This window comes from Oncorhynchus mykiss, chromosome 28 (genome assembly GCF_057628025.1).
Source record: "Oncorhynchus mykiss isolate SJ-2025 chromosome 28, ASM5762802v1, whole genome shotgun sequence".
NCBI classification, from domain to species: Eukaryota; Metazoa; Chordata; class Actinopteri; order Salmoniformes; family Salmonidae; genus Oncorhynchus; species Oncorhynchus mykiss.
Genome location: NC_143049.1, coordinates 37,674,983 through 37,695,221, shown reverse-complemented (window position 1 = coordinate 37,695,221; position 20,239 = coordinate 37,674,983). Strand labels below are relative to the sequence as shown.

The 20,239-nt window shown below is 41.5% G+C and overlaps 18 non-coding genes across 18 annotated transcripts; all 18 read right to left on the bottom strand.

Moving 5' to 3' along the window:
* Positions 1–784: 784 nt before the first annotated feature.
* trnas-cga (transfer RNA serine (anticodon CGA)) lies at positions 785–866 on the bottom strand. The gene has a single exon. It is a non-coding gene; the product is annotated as a tRNA-Ser (tRNA).
* A 267-nt stretch (positions 867–1,133) lies between these two features.
* trnas-uga (transfer RNA serine (anticodon UGA)) lies at positions 1,134–1,215 on the bottom strand. The gene has a single exon. It is a non-coding gene; the product is annotated as a tRNA-Ser (tRNA).
* Positions 1,216–2,295: 1,080 nt separating this feature from the next.
* Positions 2,296–2,377, bottom strand: trnas-uga (transfer RNA serine (anticodon UGA)). Its single transcript has one exon. It is a non-coding gene; the product is annotated as a tRNA-Ser (tRNA).
* A 914-nt stretch (positions 2,378–3,291) lies between these two features.
* On the bottom strand, positions 3,292–3,373 carry trnas-cga (transfer RNA serine (anticodon CGA)). Its single transcript has one exon. It is a non-coding gene; the product is annotated as a tRNA-Ser (tRNA).
* Positions 3,374–5,934: 2,561 nt separating this feature from the next.
* trnas-uga (transfer RNA serine (anticodon UGA)) lies at positions 5,935–6,016 on the bottom strand. The gene has a single exon. It is a non-coding gene; the product is annotated as a tRNA-Ser (tRNA).
* A 256-nt stretch (positions 6,017–6,272) lies between these two features.
* Positions 6,273–6,354, bottom strand: trnas-cga (transfer RNA serine (anticodon CGA)). Its single transcript has one exon. It is a non-coding gene; the product is annotated as a tRNA-Ser (tRNA).
* Positions 6,355–7,442: 1,088 nt separating this feature from the next.
* trnas-uga (transfer RNA serine (anticodon UGA)) lies at positions 7,443–7,524 on the bottom strand. The gene has a single exon. It is a non-coding gene; the product is annotated as a tRNA-Ser (tRNA).
* A 914-nt stretch (positions 7,525–8,438) lies between these two features.
* On the bottom strand, positions 8,439–8,520 carry trnas-cga (transfer RNA serine (anticodon CGA)). The gene has a single exon. It is a non-coding gene; the product is annotated as a tRNA-Ser (tRNA).
* Positions 8,521–8,789: 269 nt separating this feature from the next.
* trnas-uga (transfer RNA serine (anticodon UGA)) lies at positions 8,790–8,871 on the bottom strand. Its single transcript has one exon. It is a non-coding gene; the product is annotated as a tRNA-Ser (tRNA).
* Positions 8,872–9,952: 1,081 nt separating this feature from the next.
* On the bottom strand, positions 9,953–10,034 carry trnas-uga (transfer RNA serine (anticodon UGA)). The gene has a single exon. It is a non-coding gene; the product is annotated as a tRNA-Ser (tRNA).
* A 618-nt stretch (positions 10,035–10,652) lies between these two features.
* On the bottom strand, positions 10,653–10,734 carry trnas-cga (transfer RNA serine (anticodon CGA)). Its single transcript has one exon. It is a non-coding gene; the product is annotated as a tRNA-Ser (tRNA).
* A 1,080-nt stretch (positions 10,735–11,814) lies between these two features.
* trnas-uga (transfer RNA serine (anticodon UGA)) lies at positions 11,815–11,896 on the bottom strand. Its single transcript has one exon. It is a non-coding gene; the product is annotated as a tRNA-Ser (tRNA).
* Positions 11,897–12,933: 1,037 nt separating this feature from the next.
* On the bottom strand, positions 12,934–13,015 carry trnas-uga (transfer RNA serine (anticodon UGA)). Its single transcript has one exon. It is a non-coding gene; the product is annotated as a tRNA-Ser (tRNA).
* A 1,463-nt stretch (positions 13,016–14,478) lies between these two features.
* trnas-cga (transfer RNA serine (anticodon CGA)) lies at positions 14,479–14,560 on the bottom strand. Its single transcript has one exon. It is a non-coding gene; the product is annotated as a tRNA-Ser (tRNA).
* Positions 14,561–15,640: 1,080 nt separating this feature from the next.
* trnas-uga (transfer RNA serine (anticodon UGA)) lies at positions 15,641–15,722 on the bottom strand. Its single transcript has one exon. It is a non-coding gene; the product is annotated as a tRNA-Ser (tRNA).
* A 1,463-nt stretch (positions 15,723–17,185) lies between these two features.
* Positions 17,186–17,267, bottom strand: trnas-uga (transfer RNA serine (anticodon UGA)). The gene has a single exon. It is a non-coding gene; the product is annotated as a tRNA-Ser (tRNA).
* Positions 17,268–18,347: 1,080 nt separating this feature from the next.
* Positions 18,348–18,429, bottom strand: trnas-uga (transfer RNA serine (anticodon UGA)). The gene has a single exon. It is a non-coding gene; the product is annotated as a tRNA-Ser (tRNA).
* A 920-nt stretch (positions 18,430–19,349) lies between these two features.
* trnas-cga (transfer RNA serine (anticodon CGA)) lies at positions 19,350–19,431 on the bottom strand. Its single transcript has one exon. It is a non-coding gene; the product is annotated as a tRNA-Ser (tRNA).
* Positions 19,432–20,239: the final 808 nt, after the last annotated feature.

Below are 20,239 nucleotides of genomic sequence, written 5' to 3'. Positions count from 1 at the left end.
AAGGACAAAAGTATCCAAATGCCTAGTTGAAATATTTTTCAAGTCAAATAAGCTATTTTCTGAGCACTTCAATCGTTAGACGAGCCCATAAAGTAAGGACAATTTAAATTCAGAGGAGACAGATCCAATTACTAAAGGGCTACTTTATCATCACCCTGTAAAAACTGTACAGGGAGAACATATTGGATTTTGATTCCAATGCTTAAACCACTTGGCCATCGCAGCAGTAGGAATCTAAGGAAAGTGATGAGGAGAAAGCAGAAGTGGGCTATACGCTTCGAGCAAGGTAAGAACATGGGTGGGGAGACTCCATTGAAATGCAGGTCCAACGTCTAAAGACCTCGGCCATTGCAGCTGTTGGAATGCAAGTAAAGGGATTGGGATTTGGAAACAGACATCGTTGGTGCAAAATTGTCAACTTGATGGCACGACATATTGATCTAGTAACCTCGGTCCTTTCCAAAGCTGTGAAGGTTGGAAGTTTAATGTGCAAGTCAAAAAACTATGTGCAGAGAAAGTACAAGTGGACTATTCACTGAGAATAAGATTTAAAAAAGAGCAGGGAGACGCAATTGGGTTTCAAGTCTGAAGACTTAACCACTTGGCTCTCAGATTTTCCATCGCAAATCTAACACAAACAACAGTATCTGTACTGAAGAGCCTATTTGAACTGTTTGTCAAGGCAGATATATTCTGAGCACTTGAATCAAAGGACAAGTCCATGCATTAAGCACATTATCCATATCAAGTCACATATGTAAAAAAAAGAAGTGGTTTGTCATAGCGCTGTGAGCAGGGTTCGAACCTGCGCGGGGAGACCCCATTGGATTTCAAGTCCAACGCCTTAACCACTCGGCCATCACAGCTTGCTAGGTTAACTACCAGGCCTTAACCAGTCGTTTATCTCATTCTGTCAATTTTACTTCTGTAAAGACGAGACTGTCTACTGAAGAGCCTATTTGAACTGTTATTCAAGGAATACATATTCTGAGCACTTGAATCAAAGGACAAGTCTATGCATTAAGCACTTCATCAATATCAAGTCACCAATGCTATTTTACACTTGAATCAAAGGACAAGTCAAAGGACAACTCCCAAATGACATGTTGCAACTAAAGACTTGTTTGTCAAAGCGCTGTGAGCAGGGTTCGAACCTGCGCGGGGAGACCCCATTGGATTTCGAATCCAACGCCTTAACCTCTCGGCCATCACAGCTTCTCCTGTTGGCTACTCTGCCTTAACCAGCCCGCTATCTCGTTCTGTCCATTTTACCTCTAAAATGACCATATTATCGCTATTGAAGAGCATACTTTAAATGTTTGTCATGGAAGATAAATTCTGAGCACTTGAATCAAAGGACATGTCCAAGCATTATCCATATCAAGTCCCCAATGATCAGTAACAAATAAAGACTGGATTGTTCAAAACTGCACTGGGCGAACCCAATGGATTTCGAGGTCAACGATTTAACCAGTCTGCAATCACAGCTTGCTGAGTTAGCTCACACAAGGACAAAAGTATCCAAATGCCTAGTTGAAATATTTTTCAAGTCAAATAAGCTATTTTCTGAGCACTTCAATCGTTAGACGAGCCCATAAAGTAAGGACAATTTAAATTCAGAGGAGACAGATCCAATTACTAAAGGTCTACTTTATCATCACCCTGTAAAAACTGTACAGGGAGAACATATTGGATTTTGATTCCAATGCTTAAACCACTTGGCCATCGCAGCAGTAGGAATCTAAGGAAAGTGATGAGGAGAAAGCAGAAGTGGGCTATACGCTTCGAGCAAGGTAAGAACATGGGTGGTGAGACCCCATTGAAATGCAGGTCCAACGTCTAAAGACCTCGGCCATTGCAGCTGTTGGAATGCAAGTAAAGGGATTGGGATTTGGAAACAGACATCGTTGGTGCAAAATTGTCAACTTGATGGCACGACATATTGATCTAGTAACCTCGGTCCTTTCCAAAGCTGTGAAGGTTGGAAGTTTAATGTGCAAGTCAAAAAACTATGTGCAGAGAAAGTACAAGTGGACTATTCACTGAGAATAAGATTTTAAAAAGAGCAGGGAGACGCAATTGGGTTTCAAGTCTGAAGACTTAACCACTTGGCTCTCAGATTTTCCATCGCAAATCTAACACAAACAACAGTATCTGTACTGAAGAGCCTATTTGAACTGTTTGTCAAGGCAGATATATTCTGAGCACTTGAATCAAAGGACAAGTCCATGCATTAAGCACATTATCCATATCAAGTCACCAAGGATATGTAAAAAAATAAATGGTTTGTCATAGCGCTGTGAGCAGGGTTCAAACCTGCACGGGGAGACCCCATTGGATTTCAAGTCCAACGCCTTAACCACTCGGCCATCACAGCTTGTTATGTTAACTACCAGTCGTTTATCTCATTCTGTCAATTTTACTTCTGTAAAGACGAGACTGTCTACTGAAGAGCCTATTTGAACTGTTATTCAAGGAATACATATTCTGAGCACTTGAATCAAAGGACAAGTCTATGCATTAAGCACTTCATCAATATCAAGTCACCAATGCTATTTTACAAATAAAGACTGGTTTGTCAATGCGATGCAAGCAGTTCTAAAAACTGTACAGGGAGACAACACTGGAGTTCATTTGCAAAGCTTAAACCACTTGGCCATCGCAGCAGTAGGAATCTAAGGAAAGTGATGAGGAGAAAGCAGAAGTGGGCTATACGCTTCGAGCAAGGTAAGAACATGGGTGGGGAGACCCCAGTGAAATTCAGGTCCAACGTCTAAAGAATCGGCCATTGCAGCTGTTGGAACAGTTATAGGGATTGGGGATTTGGAAACAGACATCATTGGTGTAAAATGGTAAACTTGATGGCACGACATATTGATCTTATTGCGCCAAATCACGTATTAACCACTCGGCCATCACAACTTTCTCAATTAGCTCACACAAAGACAAAGACAAAAAGTATTCCGAGCACTTGAATGACTGGACAAGTCCATGTCTTAGATTCCTATCAAGTCATATGTTCAAAATACTGGTTTGTCATAGCGAGCAGATTTCAACCCTGCGCATTGGATTTCAAGTCCACTCTGCCATCAAAACCTACTCTGTTATCTTGCAGTCCTTAACAGCTCGACTATCTCACAACCAACAGGATCTGTTCTGAAGAGCCTATTCATTTTTGTCTTGGAAGATATATTCTGAGCACCTGAATCAAAGGACAAGTCCACGGATTAAGGACATTATCCATATCAACTCCCAAATGACATGTTGCAAATAAAGACTTGTTTGTCAAAGCGCTGTGAGCAGGGTTCGAACCTGCGCGGGGAGACCCCATTGGATTTCGAATCCAACGCCTTAACCTCTCGGCCATCACAGCTTCTCCTGTTGGCTACTCTGCCTTAACCAGCCCGCTATCTCGTTCTGTCCATTTTACCTCTAAAATGACCATATTATCGCTATTGAAGAGCCTACTTTAAATGTTTGTCATGGAAGATAAATTCTGAGCACTTGAATCAAAGGACATGTCCAAGCATTATCCATATCAAGTCCCCAATGATCAGTAACAAATAAAGACTGGATTGTTCAAAACTGCACTGGGCGAACCCAATGGATTTCGAGGTCAACGATTTAACCAGTCTGCAATCACAGCTTGCTGAGTTAGCTCACACAAGGACAAAAGTATCCAAATGCCTAGTTGAAATATTTTTCAAGTCAAATAAGCTATTTTCTGAGCACTTCAATCGTTAGACGAGCCCATAAAGTAAGGACAATTTAAATTCAGAGGAGACAGATCCAATTACTAAAGGTCTACTTTATCATCACCCTGTAAAAACTGTACAGGGAGAACATATTGGATTTTGATTCCAATGCTTAAACCACTTGGCCATCGCAGCAGTAGGAATCTAAGGAAAGTGATGAGGAGAAAGCAGAAGTGGGCTATACGCTTCGAGCAATGTAAGAACATGGGTGGGGAGACCCCATTGAAATGCAGGTCCAACGTCTAAAGACCTCGGCCATTGCAGCTGTTGGAATGCAAGTAAAGGGATTGGGATTTGGAAACAGACATCGTTGGTGCAAAATTGTCAACTTGATGGCACGACATATTGATCTAGTAACCTCGGTCCTTTCCAAAGCTGTGAAGGTTGGAAGTTTAATGTGCAAGTCAAAAAACTATGTGCAGAGAAAGTACAAGTGGACTATTCACTGAGAATAAGATTTAAAAAAGAGCAGGGAGACGCAATTGGGTTTCAAGTCTGAAGACTTAACCACTTGGCTCTCAGATTTTCCATCGCAAATCTAACACAAACAACAGTATCTGTACTGAAGAGCCTATTTGAACTGTTTGTCAAGGCAGATATATTCTGAGCACTTGAATCAAAGGACAAGTCCATGCATTAAGCACATTATCCATATCAAGTCACATATGTAAAAAAAAGAAGTGGTTTGTCATAGCGCTGTGAGCAGGGTTCGAACCTGCGCGGGGAGACCCTCAAGTCCAACGCCTTAACCACTCGGCCATCACAGCTTGCTAGGTTAACTACCAGGCCTTAACCAGTCGTTTATCTCATTCTGTCAATTTTACTTCTGTAAAGACGAGACTGTCTACTGAAGAGCCTATTTGAACTGTTATTCAAGGAATACATATTCTGAGCACTTGAATCAAAGGACAAGTCTATGCATTAAGCACTTCATCAATATCAAGTCACCAATGCTATTTTACACTTGAATCAAAGGACAACTCCCAAATGACATGTTGCAACTAAAGACTTGTTTGTCAAAGCGCTGTGAGCAGCAACCTGCGCGGGGAGACCCCATTGGATTTCGAATCCAACGCCTTAACCTCTCGGCCATCACAGCTTCTCCTGTTGGCTACTCTGCCTTAACCAGCCCGCTATCTCGTTCTGTCCATTTTACCTCTAAAATGACCATATTATCGCTATTGAAGAGCCTACTTTAAATGTTTGTCATGGAAGATAAATTCTGAGCACTTGAATCAAAGGACATGTCCAAGCATTATCCATATCAAGTCCCCAATGATCAGTAACAAATAAAGACTGGATTGTTCAAAACTGCACTGGGCGAACCCAATGGATTTCGAGGTCAACGATTTAACCAGTCTGCAATCACAGCTTGCTGAGTTAGCTCACACAAGGACAAAAGTATCCAAATGCCTAGTTGAAATATTTTTCAAGTCAAATAAGCTATTTTCTGAGCACTTCAATCGTTAGACGAGCCCATAAAGTAAGGACAATTTAAATTCAGAGGAGACAGATCCAATTACTAAAGGTCTACTTTATCATCACCCTGTAAAAACTGTACAGGGAGAACATATTGGATTTTGATTCCAATGCTTAAACCACTTGGCCATCGCAGCAGTAGGAATCTAAGGAAAGTGATGAGGAGAAAGCAGAAGTGGGCTATACGCTTCGAGCAAGGTAAGAACATGGGTGGTGAGACCCCATTGAAATGCAGGTCCAACGTCTAAAGACCTCGGCCATTGCAGCTGTTGGAATGCAAGTAAAGGGATTGGGATTTGGAAACAGACATCGTTGGTGCAAAATTGTCAACTTGATGGCACGACATATTGATCTAGTAACCTCGGTCCTTTCCAAAGCTGTGAAGGTTGGAAGTTTAATGTGCAAGTCAAAAAACTATGTGCAGAGAAAGTACAAGTGGACTATTCACTGAGAATAAGATTTTAAAAAGAGCAGGGAGACGCAATTGGGTTTCAAGTCTGAAGACTTAACCACTTGGCTCTCAGATTTTCCATCGCAAATCTAACACAAACAACAGTATCTGTACTGAAGAGCCTATTTGAACTGTTTGTCAAGGCAGATATATTCTGAGCACTTGAATCAAAGGACAAGTCCATGCATTAAGCACATTATCCATATCAAGTCACCAAGGATATGTAAAAAAATAAATGGTTTGTCATAGCGCTGTGAGCAGGGTTCGAACCTGCACGGGGAGACCCCATTGGATTTCAAGTCCAACGCCTTAACCACTCGGCCATCACAGCTTGTTATGTTAACTACCAGTCGTTTATCTCATTCTGTCAATTTTACTTCTGTAAAGACGAGACTGTCTACTGAAGAGCCTACTTTAAATGTTATTCAAGGAATACATATTCTGAGCACTTGAATCAAAGGACAAGTCTATGCATTAAGCACTTCATCAATATCAAGTCACCAATGCTATTTTACACTTGAATCAAAGGACAAGTCAAAGGACAACTCCCAAATGACATGTTGCAACTAAAGACTTGTTTGTCAAAGCGCTGTGAGCAGGGTTCGAACCTGCGCGGGGAGACCCCATTGGATTTCGTATACAACGCCTTAACCTCTCGGCCATCACAGCTTCTCCTGTTGGCTACTCTGCCTTAACCAGCCCGCTATCTCGTTCTGTCCATTTTACCTCTAAAATGACCATATTATCGCTATTGAAGAGCCTACTTTAAATGTTTGTCATGGAAGATAAATTCTGAGCACTTGAATCAAAGGACATGTCCAAGCATTATCCATATCAAGTCCCCAATGATCAGTAACAAATAAAGACTGGATTGTTCAAAACTGCACTGGGCGAACCCAATGCATTTCGAGGTCAACGATTTAACCAGTCTGCAATCACAGCTTGCTGAGTTAGCTCACACAAGGACAAAAGTATCCAAATGCCTAGTTGAAATATTTTTCAAGTCAAATAAGCTATTTTCTGAGCACTTCAATCGTTAGACGAGCCCATAAAGTAAGGACAATTTAAATTCAGAGGAGACAGATCCAATTACTAAAGGTCTACTTTATCATCACCCTGTAAAAACTGTACAGGGAGAACATATTGGATTTTGATTCCAATGCTTAAACCACTTGGCCATCGCAGCAGTAGGAATCTAAGGAAAGTGATGAGGAGAAAGCAGAAGTGGGCTATACGCTTCGAGCAAGGTGAGAACATGGGTGGGGAGACCCCATTGAAATTCAGGTCCAACGTCTAAAGAACTCGGCCATTGCAGCTATTGGAATGCAAGTAAAGGGATTGAGATTTGGAAACAGACATCATTGGTGCAAAATGGTCAACTTGATGGCACGACATATTGATCTAGTAACCTCGGTCCTTTCCAAAGCTGTGAACATTGGAAGTTGGAAGTTGAATGTGCAAGTCAAAAAACTATGTGCAGAGAAAGTACAAGTGGACTATTCACTGAGAATAAGATTTTAAAAAGAGCGGGGAGACGCAATTGGGTTTCAAGTCTGAAGACTTAACCACTTGGCTCTCAGATTTTCCATCGCAAATCTAACACAAACAACAGTATCTGTACTGAAGAGCCTATTTGAACTGTTTGTCAAGGCAGATATATTCTGAGCACTTGAATCAAAGGACAAGTCCATGCATTAAGCACATTATCCATATCAAGTCACCAAGGATATGTAAAAAAAAGAAATGGTTTGTCATAGCGCTGTGAGCAGGGTTCGAACCTGCGCGGGGAGACCCCATTGGATTTCAAGTCCAACGCCTTAACCACTCGGCCATCACAGCTTGCTATGCTAACTACCAGTCGTTTATCTCATTCTGTCAATTTTACTTCTGTAAAGACGAGACTGTCTACTGAAGAGCCTATTTGAACTGTTATTCAAGGAATACATATTCTGAGCACTTGAATCAAAGGACAAGTCTATGCATTAAGCACTTCATCAATATCAAGTAACCAATGCTATTTTACAAATAAAGACTGGTTTGTCAATGCGATGCAAGCAGTTCTAAAAACTGTACAGGGAGACAACACTGGAGTTCATTTGCAAAGCTTAAACCACTTGGCCATCGCAGCAGTAGGAATCTAAGGAAAGTGATGAGGAGAAAGCAGAAGTGGGCTATACGCTTCGAGCAAGGTAAGAACATGGGTGGGGAGACCCCAGTGAAATTCAGGTCCAACGTCTAAAGAATCGGCCATTGCAGCTGTTGGAACAGTTATAGGGATTGGGGATTTGGAAACAGACATCATTGGTGTAAAATGGTAAACTTGATGGCACGACATATTGATCTTATTGCGCCAAATCACGTATTAACCACTCGGCCATCACAACTTTCTCAATTAGCTCACACAAAGACAAAGACAAAAAGTATTCCGAGCACTTGAATCACTGGACAAGTCCATGTCTTAGATTCCTATCAAGTCATATGTTCAAAATACTGGTTTGTCATAGCGAGCAGATTTCAACCCTGCGCATTGGATTTCAAGTCCACTCTGCCATCAAAACCTACTCTGTTATCTTGCAGTCCTTAACAGCTCGACTATCTCACAACCAACAGGATCTGTTCTGAAGAGCCTATTCATTTTTGTCTTGGAAGATATATTCTGAGCACCTGAATCAAAGGACAAGTCCACGGATTAAGTCCACTATCCATATCAACTCCCAAATGACATGTTGCAAATAAAGACTTGTTTGTCAAAGCGCTGTGAGCAGGGTTCAAACCTGCGCGGGGAGAACCCATTGGATTTCGAATCCAACGCCTTAACCTCTCGGCCATCACAGCTTCTCCTGTTGGCTACTCTGCCTTAACCAGCCCGCTATCTCGTTCTGTCCATTTTACCTCTAAAATGACCATATTATCGCTATTGAAGAGCCTACTTTAAATGTTATTCAAGGAATACATATTCTGAGCACTTGAATCAAAGGACAAGTCTATGCATTAAGCACTTCATCAATATCAAGTCACCAATGCTATTTTACACTTGAATCAAAGGACAAGTCAAAGGACAACTCCCAAATGACATGTTGCAACTAAAGACTTGTTTGTCAAAGCGCTGTGAGCAGGGTTCGAACCTGCGCGGGGAGACCCCATTGGATTTCGTATACAACGCCTTAACCTCTCGGCCATCACAGCTTCTCCTGTTGGCTACTCTGCCTTAACCAGCCCGCTATCTCGTTCTGTCCATTTTACCTCTAAAATGACCATATTATCGCTATTGAAGAGCCTACTTTAAATGTTTGTCATGGAAGATAAATTCTGAGCACTTGAATCAAAGGACATGTCCAAGCATTATCCATATCAAGTCCCCAATGATCAGTAACAAATAAAGACTGGATTGTTCAAAACTGCACTGGGCGAACCCAATGCATTTCGAGGTCAACGATTTAACCAGTCTGCAATCACAGCTTGCTGAGTTAGCTCACACAAGGACAAAAGTATCCAAATGCCTAGTTGAAATATTTTTCAAGTCAAATAAGCTATTTTCTGAGCACTTCAATCGTTAGACGAGCCCATAAAGTAAGGACAATTTAAATTCAGAGGAGACAGATCCAATTACTAAAGGTCTACTTTATCATCAACCTGTAAAAACTGTACAGGGAGAACATATTGGATTTTGATTCCAATGCTTAAACCACTTGGCCATCGCAGCAGTAGGAATCTAAGGAAAGTGATGAGGAGAAAGCAGAAGTGGGCTATACGCTTCGAGCAAGGTGAGAACATGGGTGGGGAGACCCCATTGAAATTCAGGTCCAACGTCTAAAGAACTCGGCCATTGCAGCTATTGGAATGCAAGTAAAGGGATTGAGATTTGGAAACAGACATCATTGGTGCAAAATGGTCAACTTGATGGCACGACATATTGATCTAGTAACCTCGGTCCTTTCCAAAGCTGTGAACATTGGAAGTTTAATGTGCAAGTCAAAAAACTATGTGCAGAGAAAGTACAAGTGGACTATTCACTGAGAATAAGATTTTAAAAAGAGCAGGGAGACGCAATTGGGTTTCAAGTCTGAAGACTTAACCACTTGGCTCTCAGATTTTCCATCGCAAATCTAACACAAACAACAGTATCTGTACTGAAGAGCCTATTTGAACTGTTTGTCAAGGCAGATATATTCTGAGCACTTGAATCAAAGGACAAGTCCATGCATTAAGCACATTATCCATATCAAGTCACCAAGGATATGTAAAAAAAAGAAATGGTTTGTCATAGCGCTGTGAGCAGGGTTCGAACCTGCGCGGGGAGACCCCATTGGATTTCAAGTCCAACGCCTTAACCACTCGGCCATCACAGCTTGCTATGCTAACTACCAGTCGTTTATCTCATTCTGTCAATTTTACTTCTGTAAAGACGAGACTGTCTACTGAAGAGCCTATTTGAACTGTTATTCAAGGAATACATATTCTGAGCACTTGAATCAAAGGACAAGTCTATGCATTAAGCACTTCATCAATATCAAGTCACCAACTTGATGGCACGACATATTGATCTTATTGCGCCAAATCACGTATTAACCACTCGGCCATCACAACTTTCTCAATTAGCTCACACAAAGACAAAGACAAAAAGTATTCCGAGCACTTGAATCACTGGACAAGTCCATGTCTTAGATTCCTATCAAGTCATATGTTCAAAATACTGGTTTGTCATAGCGAGCAGATTTCAACCCTGCGCAGGAAGACAACATTGGATTTCAAGTCCACTCTGCCATCAAAACTTACTCTGTTATCTTGCAGTCCTTAACAGCTCGACTATCTCACAACCAACAGGATCTGTTCTGAAGAGCCTATTCATTTTTGTCTTGGAAGATATATTCTGAGCACCTGAATCAAAGGACAAGTCCACGGATTAAGGACATTATCCATATCAACTCCCAAATGACATGTTGCAAATAAAGACTTGTTTGTCAAAGCGCTGTGAGCAGGGTTCGAACCTGCGCGGGGAGACCCCATTGGATTTCGAATCCAACGCCTTAACCTCTCGGCCATCACAGCTTCTCCTGTTGGCTACTCTGCCTTAACCAGCCCGCTATCTCGTTCTGTCCATTTTACCTCTAAAATGACCATATTATCGCTATTGAAGAGCCTACTTTAAATGTTTGTCATGGAAGATAAATTCTGAGCACTTGAATCAAAGGACATGTCCAAGCATTATCCATATCAAGTCCCCAATGATCAGTAACAAATAAAGACTGGATTGTTCAAAACTGCACTGGGCGAACCCAATGGATTTCGAGGTCAACGATTTAACCAGTCTGCAATCACAGCTTGCTGAGTTAGCTCACACAAGGACAAAAGTATCCAAATGCCTAGTTGAAATATTTTTCAAGTCAAATAAGCTATTTTCTGAGCACTTCAATCGTTAGACGAGCCCATAAAGTAAGGACAATTTAAATTCAGAGGAGACAGATCCAATTACTAAAGGTCTACTTTATCATCACCCTGTAAAAACTGTACAGGGAGAACATATTGGATTTTGATTCCAATGCTTAAACCACTTGGCCATCGCAGCAGTAGGAATCTAAGGAAAGTGATGAGGAGAAAGCAGAAGTGGGCTATACGCTTCGAGCAAGGTAAGAACATGGGTGGGGAGACCCCATTGAAATGTAGGTCCAATGTCTAAAGACCTCGGCCATTGCAGCTGTTGGAATGCAAGTAAAGGGATTGGGATTTGGAAACAGACATCGTTGGTGCAAAATTGTCAACTTGATGGCACGACATATTGATCTAGTAACCTCGGTCCTTTCCAAAGCTGTGAAGGTTGGAAGTTTAATGTGCAAGTCAAAAAACTATGTGCAGAGAAAGTACAAGTGGACTATTCACTGAGAATAAGATTTTAAAAAGAGCAGGGAGACGCAATTGGGTTTCAAGTCTGAAGACTTAACCACTTGGCTCTCAGATTTTCCATCGCAAATCTAACACAAACAACAGTATCTGTACTGAAGAGCCTATTTGAACTGTTTGTCAAGGCAGATATATTCTGAGCACTTGAATCAAAGGACAAGTCCATGCATTAAGCACATTATCCATATCAAGTCACCAAGGATATGTAAAAAAATAAATGGTTTGTCATAGCGCTGTGAGCAGGGTTCGAACCTGCGCGGGGAGACCCCATTGGATTTCAAGTCCAACGCCTTAACCACTCGGTCATCACAGCTTGCTATGCTAACTACCAGTCGTTTATCTCATTCTGTCAATTTTACTTCTGTAAAGACGAGACTGTCTACTGAAGAGCCTATTTGAACTGTTATTCAAGGAATACATATTCTGAGCACTTGAATCAAAGGACAAGTCTATGCATTAAGCACTTCATCAATATCAAGTCACCAATGCTATTTTACAAATAAAGACTGGTTTGTCAATGCGATGCAAGCAGTTCTAAAAACTGTACAGGGAGACAACACTGGAGTTCATTTGCAAAGCTTAAACCACTTGGCCATCGCAGCAGTAGGAATCTAAGGAAAGTGATGAGGAGAAAGCAGAAGTGGGCTATACGCTTCGAGCAAGGTAAGAACATGGGTGGGGAGACCCCAGTGAAATTCAGGTCCAACGTCTAAAGAATCGGCCATTGCAGCTGTTGGAACAGTTATAGGGATTGGGGATTTGGAAACAGACATCATTGGTGTAAAATGGTAAACTTGATGGCACGACATATTGATCTTATTGCGCCAAATCACGTATTAACCACTCGGCTTCAATCGTTAGACACTGGACCCCATTGAAATGCAGGTCCAACGTCTAAAGACCTCGGCCATTGCAGCTGTTGGAATGCAAGTAAAGGGATTGGGATTTGGAAACAGACATCGTTGGTGCAAAATTGTCAACTTGATGGCACGACATATTGATCTAGTAACCTCGGTCCTTTCCAAAGCTGTGAAGGTTGGAAGTTTAATGTGCAAGTCAAAAAACTATGTGCAGAGAAAGTACAAGTGGACTATTCACTGAGAATAAGATTTTAAAAAGAGCAGGGAGACGCAATTGGGTTTCAAGTCTGAAGACTTAACCACTTGGCTCTCAGATTTTCCATCGCAAATCTAACACAAACAACAGTATCTGTACTGAAGAGCCTATTTGAACTGTTTGTCAAGGCAGATATATTCTGAGCACTTGAATCAAAGGACAAGTCCATGCATTAAGCACATTATCCATATCAAGTCACCAAGGATATGTAAAAAAATAAATGGTTTGTCATAGCGCTGTGAGCAGGGTTCGAACCTGCGCGGGGAGACCCCATTGGATTTCAAGTCCAACGCCTTAACCACTCGGCCATCACAGCTTGTTATGTTAACTACCAGTCGTTTATCTCATTCTGTCAATTTTACTTCTGTAAAGACGAGACTGTCTACTGAAGAGCCTATTTGAACTGTTATTCAAGGAATACATATTCTGAGCACTTGAATCAAAGGACAAGTCTATGCATTAAGCACTTCATCAATATCAAGTCACCAATGCTATTTTACAAATAAAGACTGGTTTGTCAATGCGATGCAAGCAGTTCTAAAAACTGTACAGGGAGACAACACTGGAGTTCATTTGCAAAGCTTAAACCACTTGGCCATCGCAGCAGTAGGAATCTAAGGAAAGTGATGAGGAGAAAGCAGAAGTGGGCTATACGCTTCGAGCAAGGTAAGAACATGGGTGGGGAGACCCCAGTGAAATTCAGGTCCAACGTCTAAAGAATCGGCCATTGCAGCTGTTGGAACAGTTATAGGGATTGGGGATTTGGAAACAGACATCATTGGTGTAAAATGGTAAACTTGATGGCACGACATATTGATCTTATTGCGCCAAATCACGTATTAACCACTCGGCCATCACAACTTTCTCAATTAGCTCACACAAAGACAAAGACAAAAAGTATTCCGAGCACTTGAATCACTGGACAAGTCCATGTCTTAGATTCCTTATTCAAGGAATACATATTCTGAGCACTTGAATCAAAGGACAAGTCTATGCATTAAGCACTTCATCAATATCAAGTCACCAATGCTATTTTACAAATAAAGACTGGTTTGTCAATGCGATGCAAGCAGTTCTAAAAACAGTACAGGGAGACAACACTGGAGTTCATTTGCAAAGCTTAAACCACTTGGCCATCGCAGCAGTAGGAATCTAAGGAAAGTGATGAGGAGAAAGCAGAAGTGGGCTATACGCTTCGAGCAAGGTAAGAACATGGGTGGGGAGACCCCAGTGAAATTCAGGTCCAACGTCTAAAGAATCGGCCATTGCAGCTGTTGGAACAGTTATAGGGATTGGGGATTTGGAAACAGACATCATTGGTGTAAAATGGTAAACTTGATGGCACGACATATTGATCTTATTGCGCCAAATCACGTATTAACCACTCGGCCATCACAACTTTCTCAATTAGCTCACACAAAGACAAAGACAAAAAGTATTCCGAGCACTTGAATCACTGGACAAGTCCATGTCTTAGATTCCTATCAAGTCATATGTTCAAAATACTGGTTTGTCATAGCGAGCAGATTTCAACCCTGCGCAGGAAGACAACATTGGATTTCAAGTCCACTCTGCCATCAAAACTTACTCTGTTATCTTGCAGTCCTTAACAGCTCGACTATCTCACAACCAACAGGATCTGTTCTGAAGAGCCTATTCATTTTTGTCTTGGAAGATATATTCTGAGCACCTGAATCAAAGGACAAGTCCACGGATTAAGGACATTATCCATATCAACTCCCAAATGACATGTTGCAAATAAAGACTTGTTTGTCAAAGCGCTGTGAGCAGGGTTCGAACCTGCGCGGGGAGACCCCATTGGATTTCGAATCCAACGCCTTAACCTCTCGGCCATCACAGCTTCTCCTGTTGGCTACTCTGCCTTAACCAGCCCGCTATCTCGTTCTGTCCATTTTACCTCTAAAATGACCATATTATCGCTATTGAAGAGCCTACTTTAAATGTTTGTCATGGAAGATAAATTCTGAGCACTTGAATCAAAGGACATGTCCAAGCATTATCCATATCAAGTCCCCAATGATCAGTAACAAATAAAGACTGGATTGTTCAAAACTGCACTGGGCGAACCCAATGGATTTCGAGGTCAACGATTTAACCAGTCTGCAATCACAGCTTGCTGAGTTAGCTCACACAAGGACAAAAGTATCCAAATGCCTAGTTGAAATATTTTTCAAGTCAAATAAGCTATTTTCTGAGCACTTCAATCGTTAGACGAGCCCATAAAGTAAGGACAATTTAAATTCAGAGGAGACAGATCCAATTACTAAAGGTCTACTTTATCATCACCCTGTAAAAACTGTACAGGGAGAACATATTGGATTTTGATTCCAATGCTTAAACCACTTGGCCATCGCAGCAGTAGGAATCTAAGGAAAGTGATGAGGAGAAAGCAGAAGTGGGCTATACGCTTCGAGCAAGGTAAGAACATGGGTGGGGAGACCCCATTGAAATGCAGGTCCAACGTCTAAAGACCTCGGCCATTGCAGCTGTTGGAATGCAAGTAAAGGGATTGGGATTTGGAAACAGACATCGTTGGTGCAAAATTGTCAACTTGATGGCACGACATATTGATCTAGTAACCTCGGTCCTTTCCAAAGCTGTGAAGGTTGGAAGTTTAATGTGCAAGTCAAAAAACTATGTGCAGAGAAAGTACAAGTGGACTATTCACTGAGAATAAGATTTTAAAAAGAGCAGGGAGACGCAATTGGGTTTCAAGTCTGAAGACTTAACCACTTGGCTCTCAGATTTTCCATCGCAAATCTAACACAAACAACAGTATCTGTACTGAAGAGCCTATTTGAACTGTTTGTCAAGGCAGATATATTCTGAGCACTTGAATCAAAGGACAAGTCCATGCATTAAGCACATTATCCATATCAAGTCACCAAGGATATGTAAAAAAATAAATGGTTTGTCATAGCGCTGTGAGCAGGGTTCGAACCTGCGCGGGGAGACCCCATTGGATTTCAAGTCCAACGCCTTAACCACTCGGCCATCACAGCTTGTTATGTTAACTACCAGTCGTTTATCTCATTCTGTCAATTTTACTTCTGTAAAGACGAGACTGTCTACTGAAGAGCCTATTTGAACTGTTATTCAAGGAATACATATTCTGAGCACTTGAATCAAAGGACAAGTCTATGCATTAAGCACTTCATCAATATCAAGTCACCAATGCTATTTTACAAATAAAGACTGGTTTGTCAATGCGATGCAAGCAGTTCTAAAAACTGTACAGGGAGACAACACTGGAGTTCATTTGCAAAGCTTAAACCACTTGGCCATCGCAGCAGTAGGAATCTAAGGAAAGTGATGAGGAGAAAGCAGAAGTGGGCTATACGCTTCGAGCAAGGTAAGAACATGGGTGGGGAGACCCCAGTGAAATTCAGGTCCAACGTCTAAAGAATCGGCCATTGCAGCTGTTGGAACAGTTATAGGGATTGGGGATTTGGAAACAGACATCATTGGTGTAAAATGGTAAACTTGATGGCACGACATATTGATCTTATTGCGCCAAATCACGTATTAACCACTCGGCCATCACAACTTTCTCAATTAGCTCACACAAAGACAAAGACAAAAAGTATTCCGAGCACTTGAATCACTGGACAAGTCCATGTCTTAGATTCCTTATTCAAGGAATACATATTCTGAGCACTTGAATCAAAGGACAAGTCTATGCATTAAGCACTTCATCAATATCAAGTCACCAATGCTATTTTACAAATAAAGACTGGTTTGTCAATGCGATGCAAGCAGTTCTAAAAACAGTACAGGGAGACAACACTGGAGTTCATTTGCAAAGCTTAAACCACTTGGCCATCGCAGCAGTAGGAATCTAAGGAAAGTGATGAGGAGAAAGCAGAAGTGGGCTATACGCTTCGAGCAAGGTAAGAACATGGGTGGGGAGACCCCAGTGAAATTCAGGTCCAACGTCTAAAGAATCGGCCATTGCAGCTGTTGGAACAGTTATAGGGATTGGGGATTTGGAAACAGACATCATTGGTGTAAAATGGTAAACTTGATGGCACGACATATTGATCTTATTGCGCCAAATCACGTATTAACCACTCGGCCATCACAACTTTCTCAATTAGCTCACACAAAGACAAAGACAAAAAGTATTCCGAGCACTTGAATCACTGGACAAGTCCATGTCTTAGATTCCTATCAAGTCATATGTTCAAAATACTGGTTTGTCATAGCGAGCAGATTTCAACCCTGCGCAGGAAGACAACATTGGATTTCAAGTCCACTCTGCCATCAAAACTTACTCTGTTATCTTGCAGTCCTTAACAGCTCGACTATCTCACAACCAACAGGATCTGTTCTGAAGAGCCTATTCATTTTTGTCTTGGAAGATATATTCTGAGCACCTGAATCAAAGGACAAGTCCACGGATTAAGGACATTATCCATATCAACTCCCAAATGACATGTTGCAAATAAAGACTTGTTTGTCAAAGCGCTGTGAGCAGGGTTCAAACCTGCACGGGGAGACCCCATTGGATTTCGAATCCAACGCCTTAACCTCTCGGCCATCACAGCTTCTCCTGTTGGCTACTCTGCCTTAACCAGCCCGCTATCTCGTTCTGTCCATTTTACCTCTAAAATGACCATATTATCGCTATTGAAGAGCCTACTTTAAATGTTTGTCATGGAAGATAAATTCTGAGCACTTGAATCAAAGGACATGTCCAAGCATTATCCATATCAAGTCCCCAATGATCAGTAACAAATAAAGACTGGATTGTTCAAAACTGCACTGGGCGAACCCAATGGATTTCGAGGTCAACGATTTAACCAGTCTGCAATCACAGCTTGCTGAGTTAGCTCACACAAGGACAAAAGTATCCAAATGCCTAGTTGAAATATTTTTCAAGTCAAATAAGCTATTTTCTGAGCACTTCAATCGTTAGACGAGCCCATAAAGTAAGGACAATTTAAATTCAGAGGAGACAGATCCAATTACTAAAGGTCTACTTTATCATCACCCTGTAAAAACTGTACAGGGAGAACATATTGGATTTTGATTCCAATGCTTAAACCACTTGGCCATCGCAGCAGTAGGAATCTAAGGAAAGTGATGAGGAGAAAGCAGAAGTGGGCTATACGCTTCGAGCAAGGTAAGAACATGGGTGGGGAGACCCCATTGAAATGCAGGTCCAACGTCTAAAGACCTCGGCCATTGCAGCTGTTGGAATGCAAGTAAAGGGATTGGGATTTGGAAACAGACATCGTTGGTGCAAAATTGTCAACTTGATGGCACGACATATTGATCTAGTAACCTCGGTCCTTTCCAAAGCTGTGAAGGTTGGAAGTTTAATGTGCAAGTCAAAAAACTATGTGCAGAGAAAGTACAAGTGGACTATTCACTGAGAATAAGATTTTAAAAAGAGCAGGGAGACGCAATTGGGTTTCAAGTCTGAAGACTTAACCACTTGGCTCTCAGATTTTCCATCGCAAATCTAACACAAACAACAGTATCTGTACTGAAGAGCCTATTTGAACTGTTTGTCAAGGCAGATATATTCTGAGCACTTGAATCAAAGGACAAGTCCATGCATTAAGCACATTATCCATATCAAGTCACCAAGGATATGTAAAAAAATAAATGGTTTGTCATAGCGCTGTGAGCAGGGTTCGAACCTGCGCGGGGAGACCCCATTGGATTTCAAGCCCAACGCCTTAACCACTCGGCCATCACAGCTTGTTATGTTAACTACCAGTCGTTTATCTCATTCTGTCAATTTTACTTCTGTAAAGACGAGACTGTCTACTGAAGAGCCTATTTGAACTGTTATTCAAGGAATACATATTCTGAGCACTTGAATCAAAGGACAAGTCTATGCATTAAGCACTTCATCAATATCAAGTCACCAATGCTATTTTACAAATAAAGACTGGTTTGTCAATGCGATGCAAGCAGTTCTAAAAACTGTACAGGGAGACAACACTGGAGTTCATTTGCAAAGCTTAAACCACTTGGCCATCGCAGCAGTAGGAATCTAAGGAAAGTGATGAGGAGAAAGCAGAAGTGGGCTATACGCTTCGAGCAAGGTAAGAACATGGGTGGGGAGACCCCAGTGAAATTCAGGTCCAACGTCTAAAGAATCGGCCATTGCAGCTGTTGGAACAGTTATAGGGATTGGGGATTTGGAAACAGACATCATTGGTGTAAAATGGTAAACTTGATGGCACGACATATTGATCTTATTGCGCCAAATCACGTATTAACCACTCGGCCATCACAACTTTCTCAATTAGCTCACACAAAGACAAAGACAAAAAGTATTCCGAGCACTTGAATGACTGGACAAGTCCATGTCTTAGATTCCTATCAAGTCATATGTTCAAAATACTGGTTTGTCATAGCGAGCAGATTTCAACCCTGCTACAGGAAGACAACATTGGATTTCAAGTCCACTCTGCCATCAAAACTGTTATCTTGCAGTCCTTAACAGCTCGACTATCTCACAACCAACAGGATCTGTTCTGAAGAGCCTATTCATTTTTGTCTTGGAAGATATATTCTGAGCACCTGAATCAAAGGACAAGTCCACGGATTAAGGACATTATCCATATCAACTCCCAAATGACATGTTGCAAATAAAGACTTGTTTGTCAAAGCGCTGTGAGCAGGGTTCGAACCTGCGCGGGGAGACCCCATTGGATTTCGAATCCAACGCCTTAACCTCTCGGCCATCACAGCTTCTCCTGTTGGCTACTCTGCCTTAACCAGCCCGCTATCTCGTTCTGTCCATTTTACCTCTAAAATGACCATATTATCGCTATTGAAGAGCCTACTTTAAATGTTTGTCATGGAAGATAAATTCTGAGCACTTGAATCAAAGGACATGTCCAAGCATTATCCATATCAAGTCCCCAATGATCAGTAACAAATAAAGACTGGATTGTTCAAAACTGCACTGGGCGAACCCAATGGATTTCGAGGTCAACGATTTAACCAGTCTGCAATCACAGCTTGCTGAGTTAGCTCACACAAGGACAAAAGTATCCAAATGCCTAGTTGAAATATTTTTCAAGTCAAATAAGCTATTTTCTGAGCACTTCAATCGTTAGACGAGCCCATAAAGTAAGGACAATTTAAATTCAGAGGAGACAGATCCAATTACTAAAGGTCTACTTTATCATCACCCTGTAAAAACTGTACAGGGAGAACATATTGGATTTTGATTCCAATGCTTAAACCACTTGGCCATCGCAGCAGTAGGAATCTAAGGAAAGTGATGAGGAGAAAGCAGAAGTGGGCTATACGCTTCGAGCAAGGTAAGAACATGGGTGGGGAGACCCCATTGAAATGCAGGTCCAACGTCTAAAGACCTCGGCCATTGCAGCTGTTGGAATGCAAGTAAAGGGATTGGGATTTGGAAACAGACATCGTTGGTGCAAAATTGTCAACTTGATGGCACGACATATTGATCTAGTAACCTCGGTCCTTTCCAAAGCTGTGAAGGTTGGAAGTTTAATGTGCAAGTCAAAAAACTATGTGCAGAGAA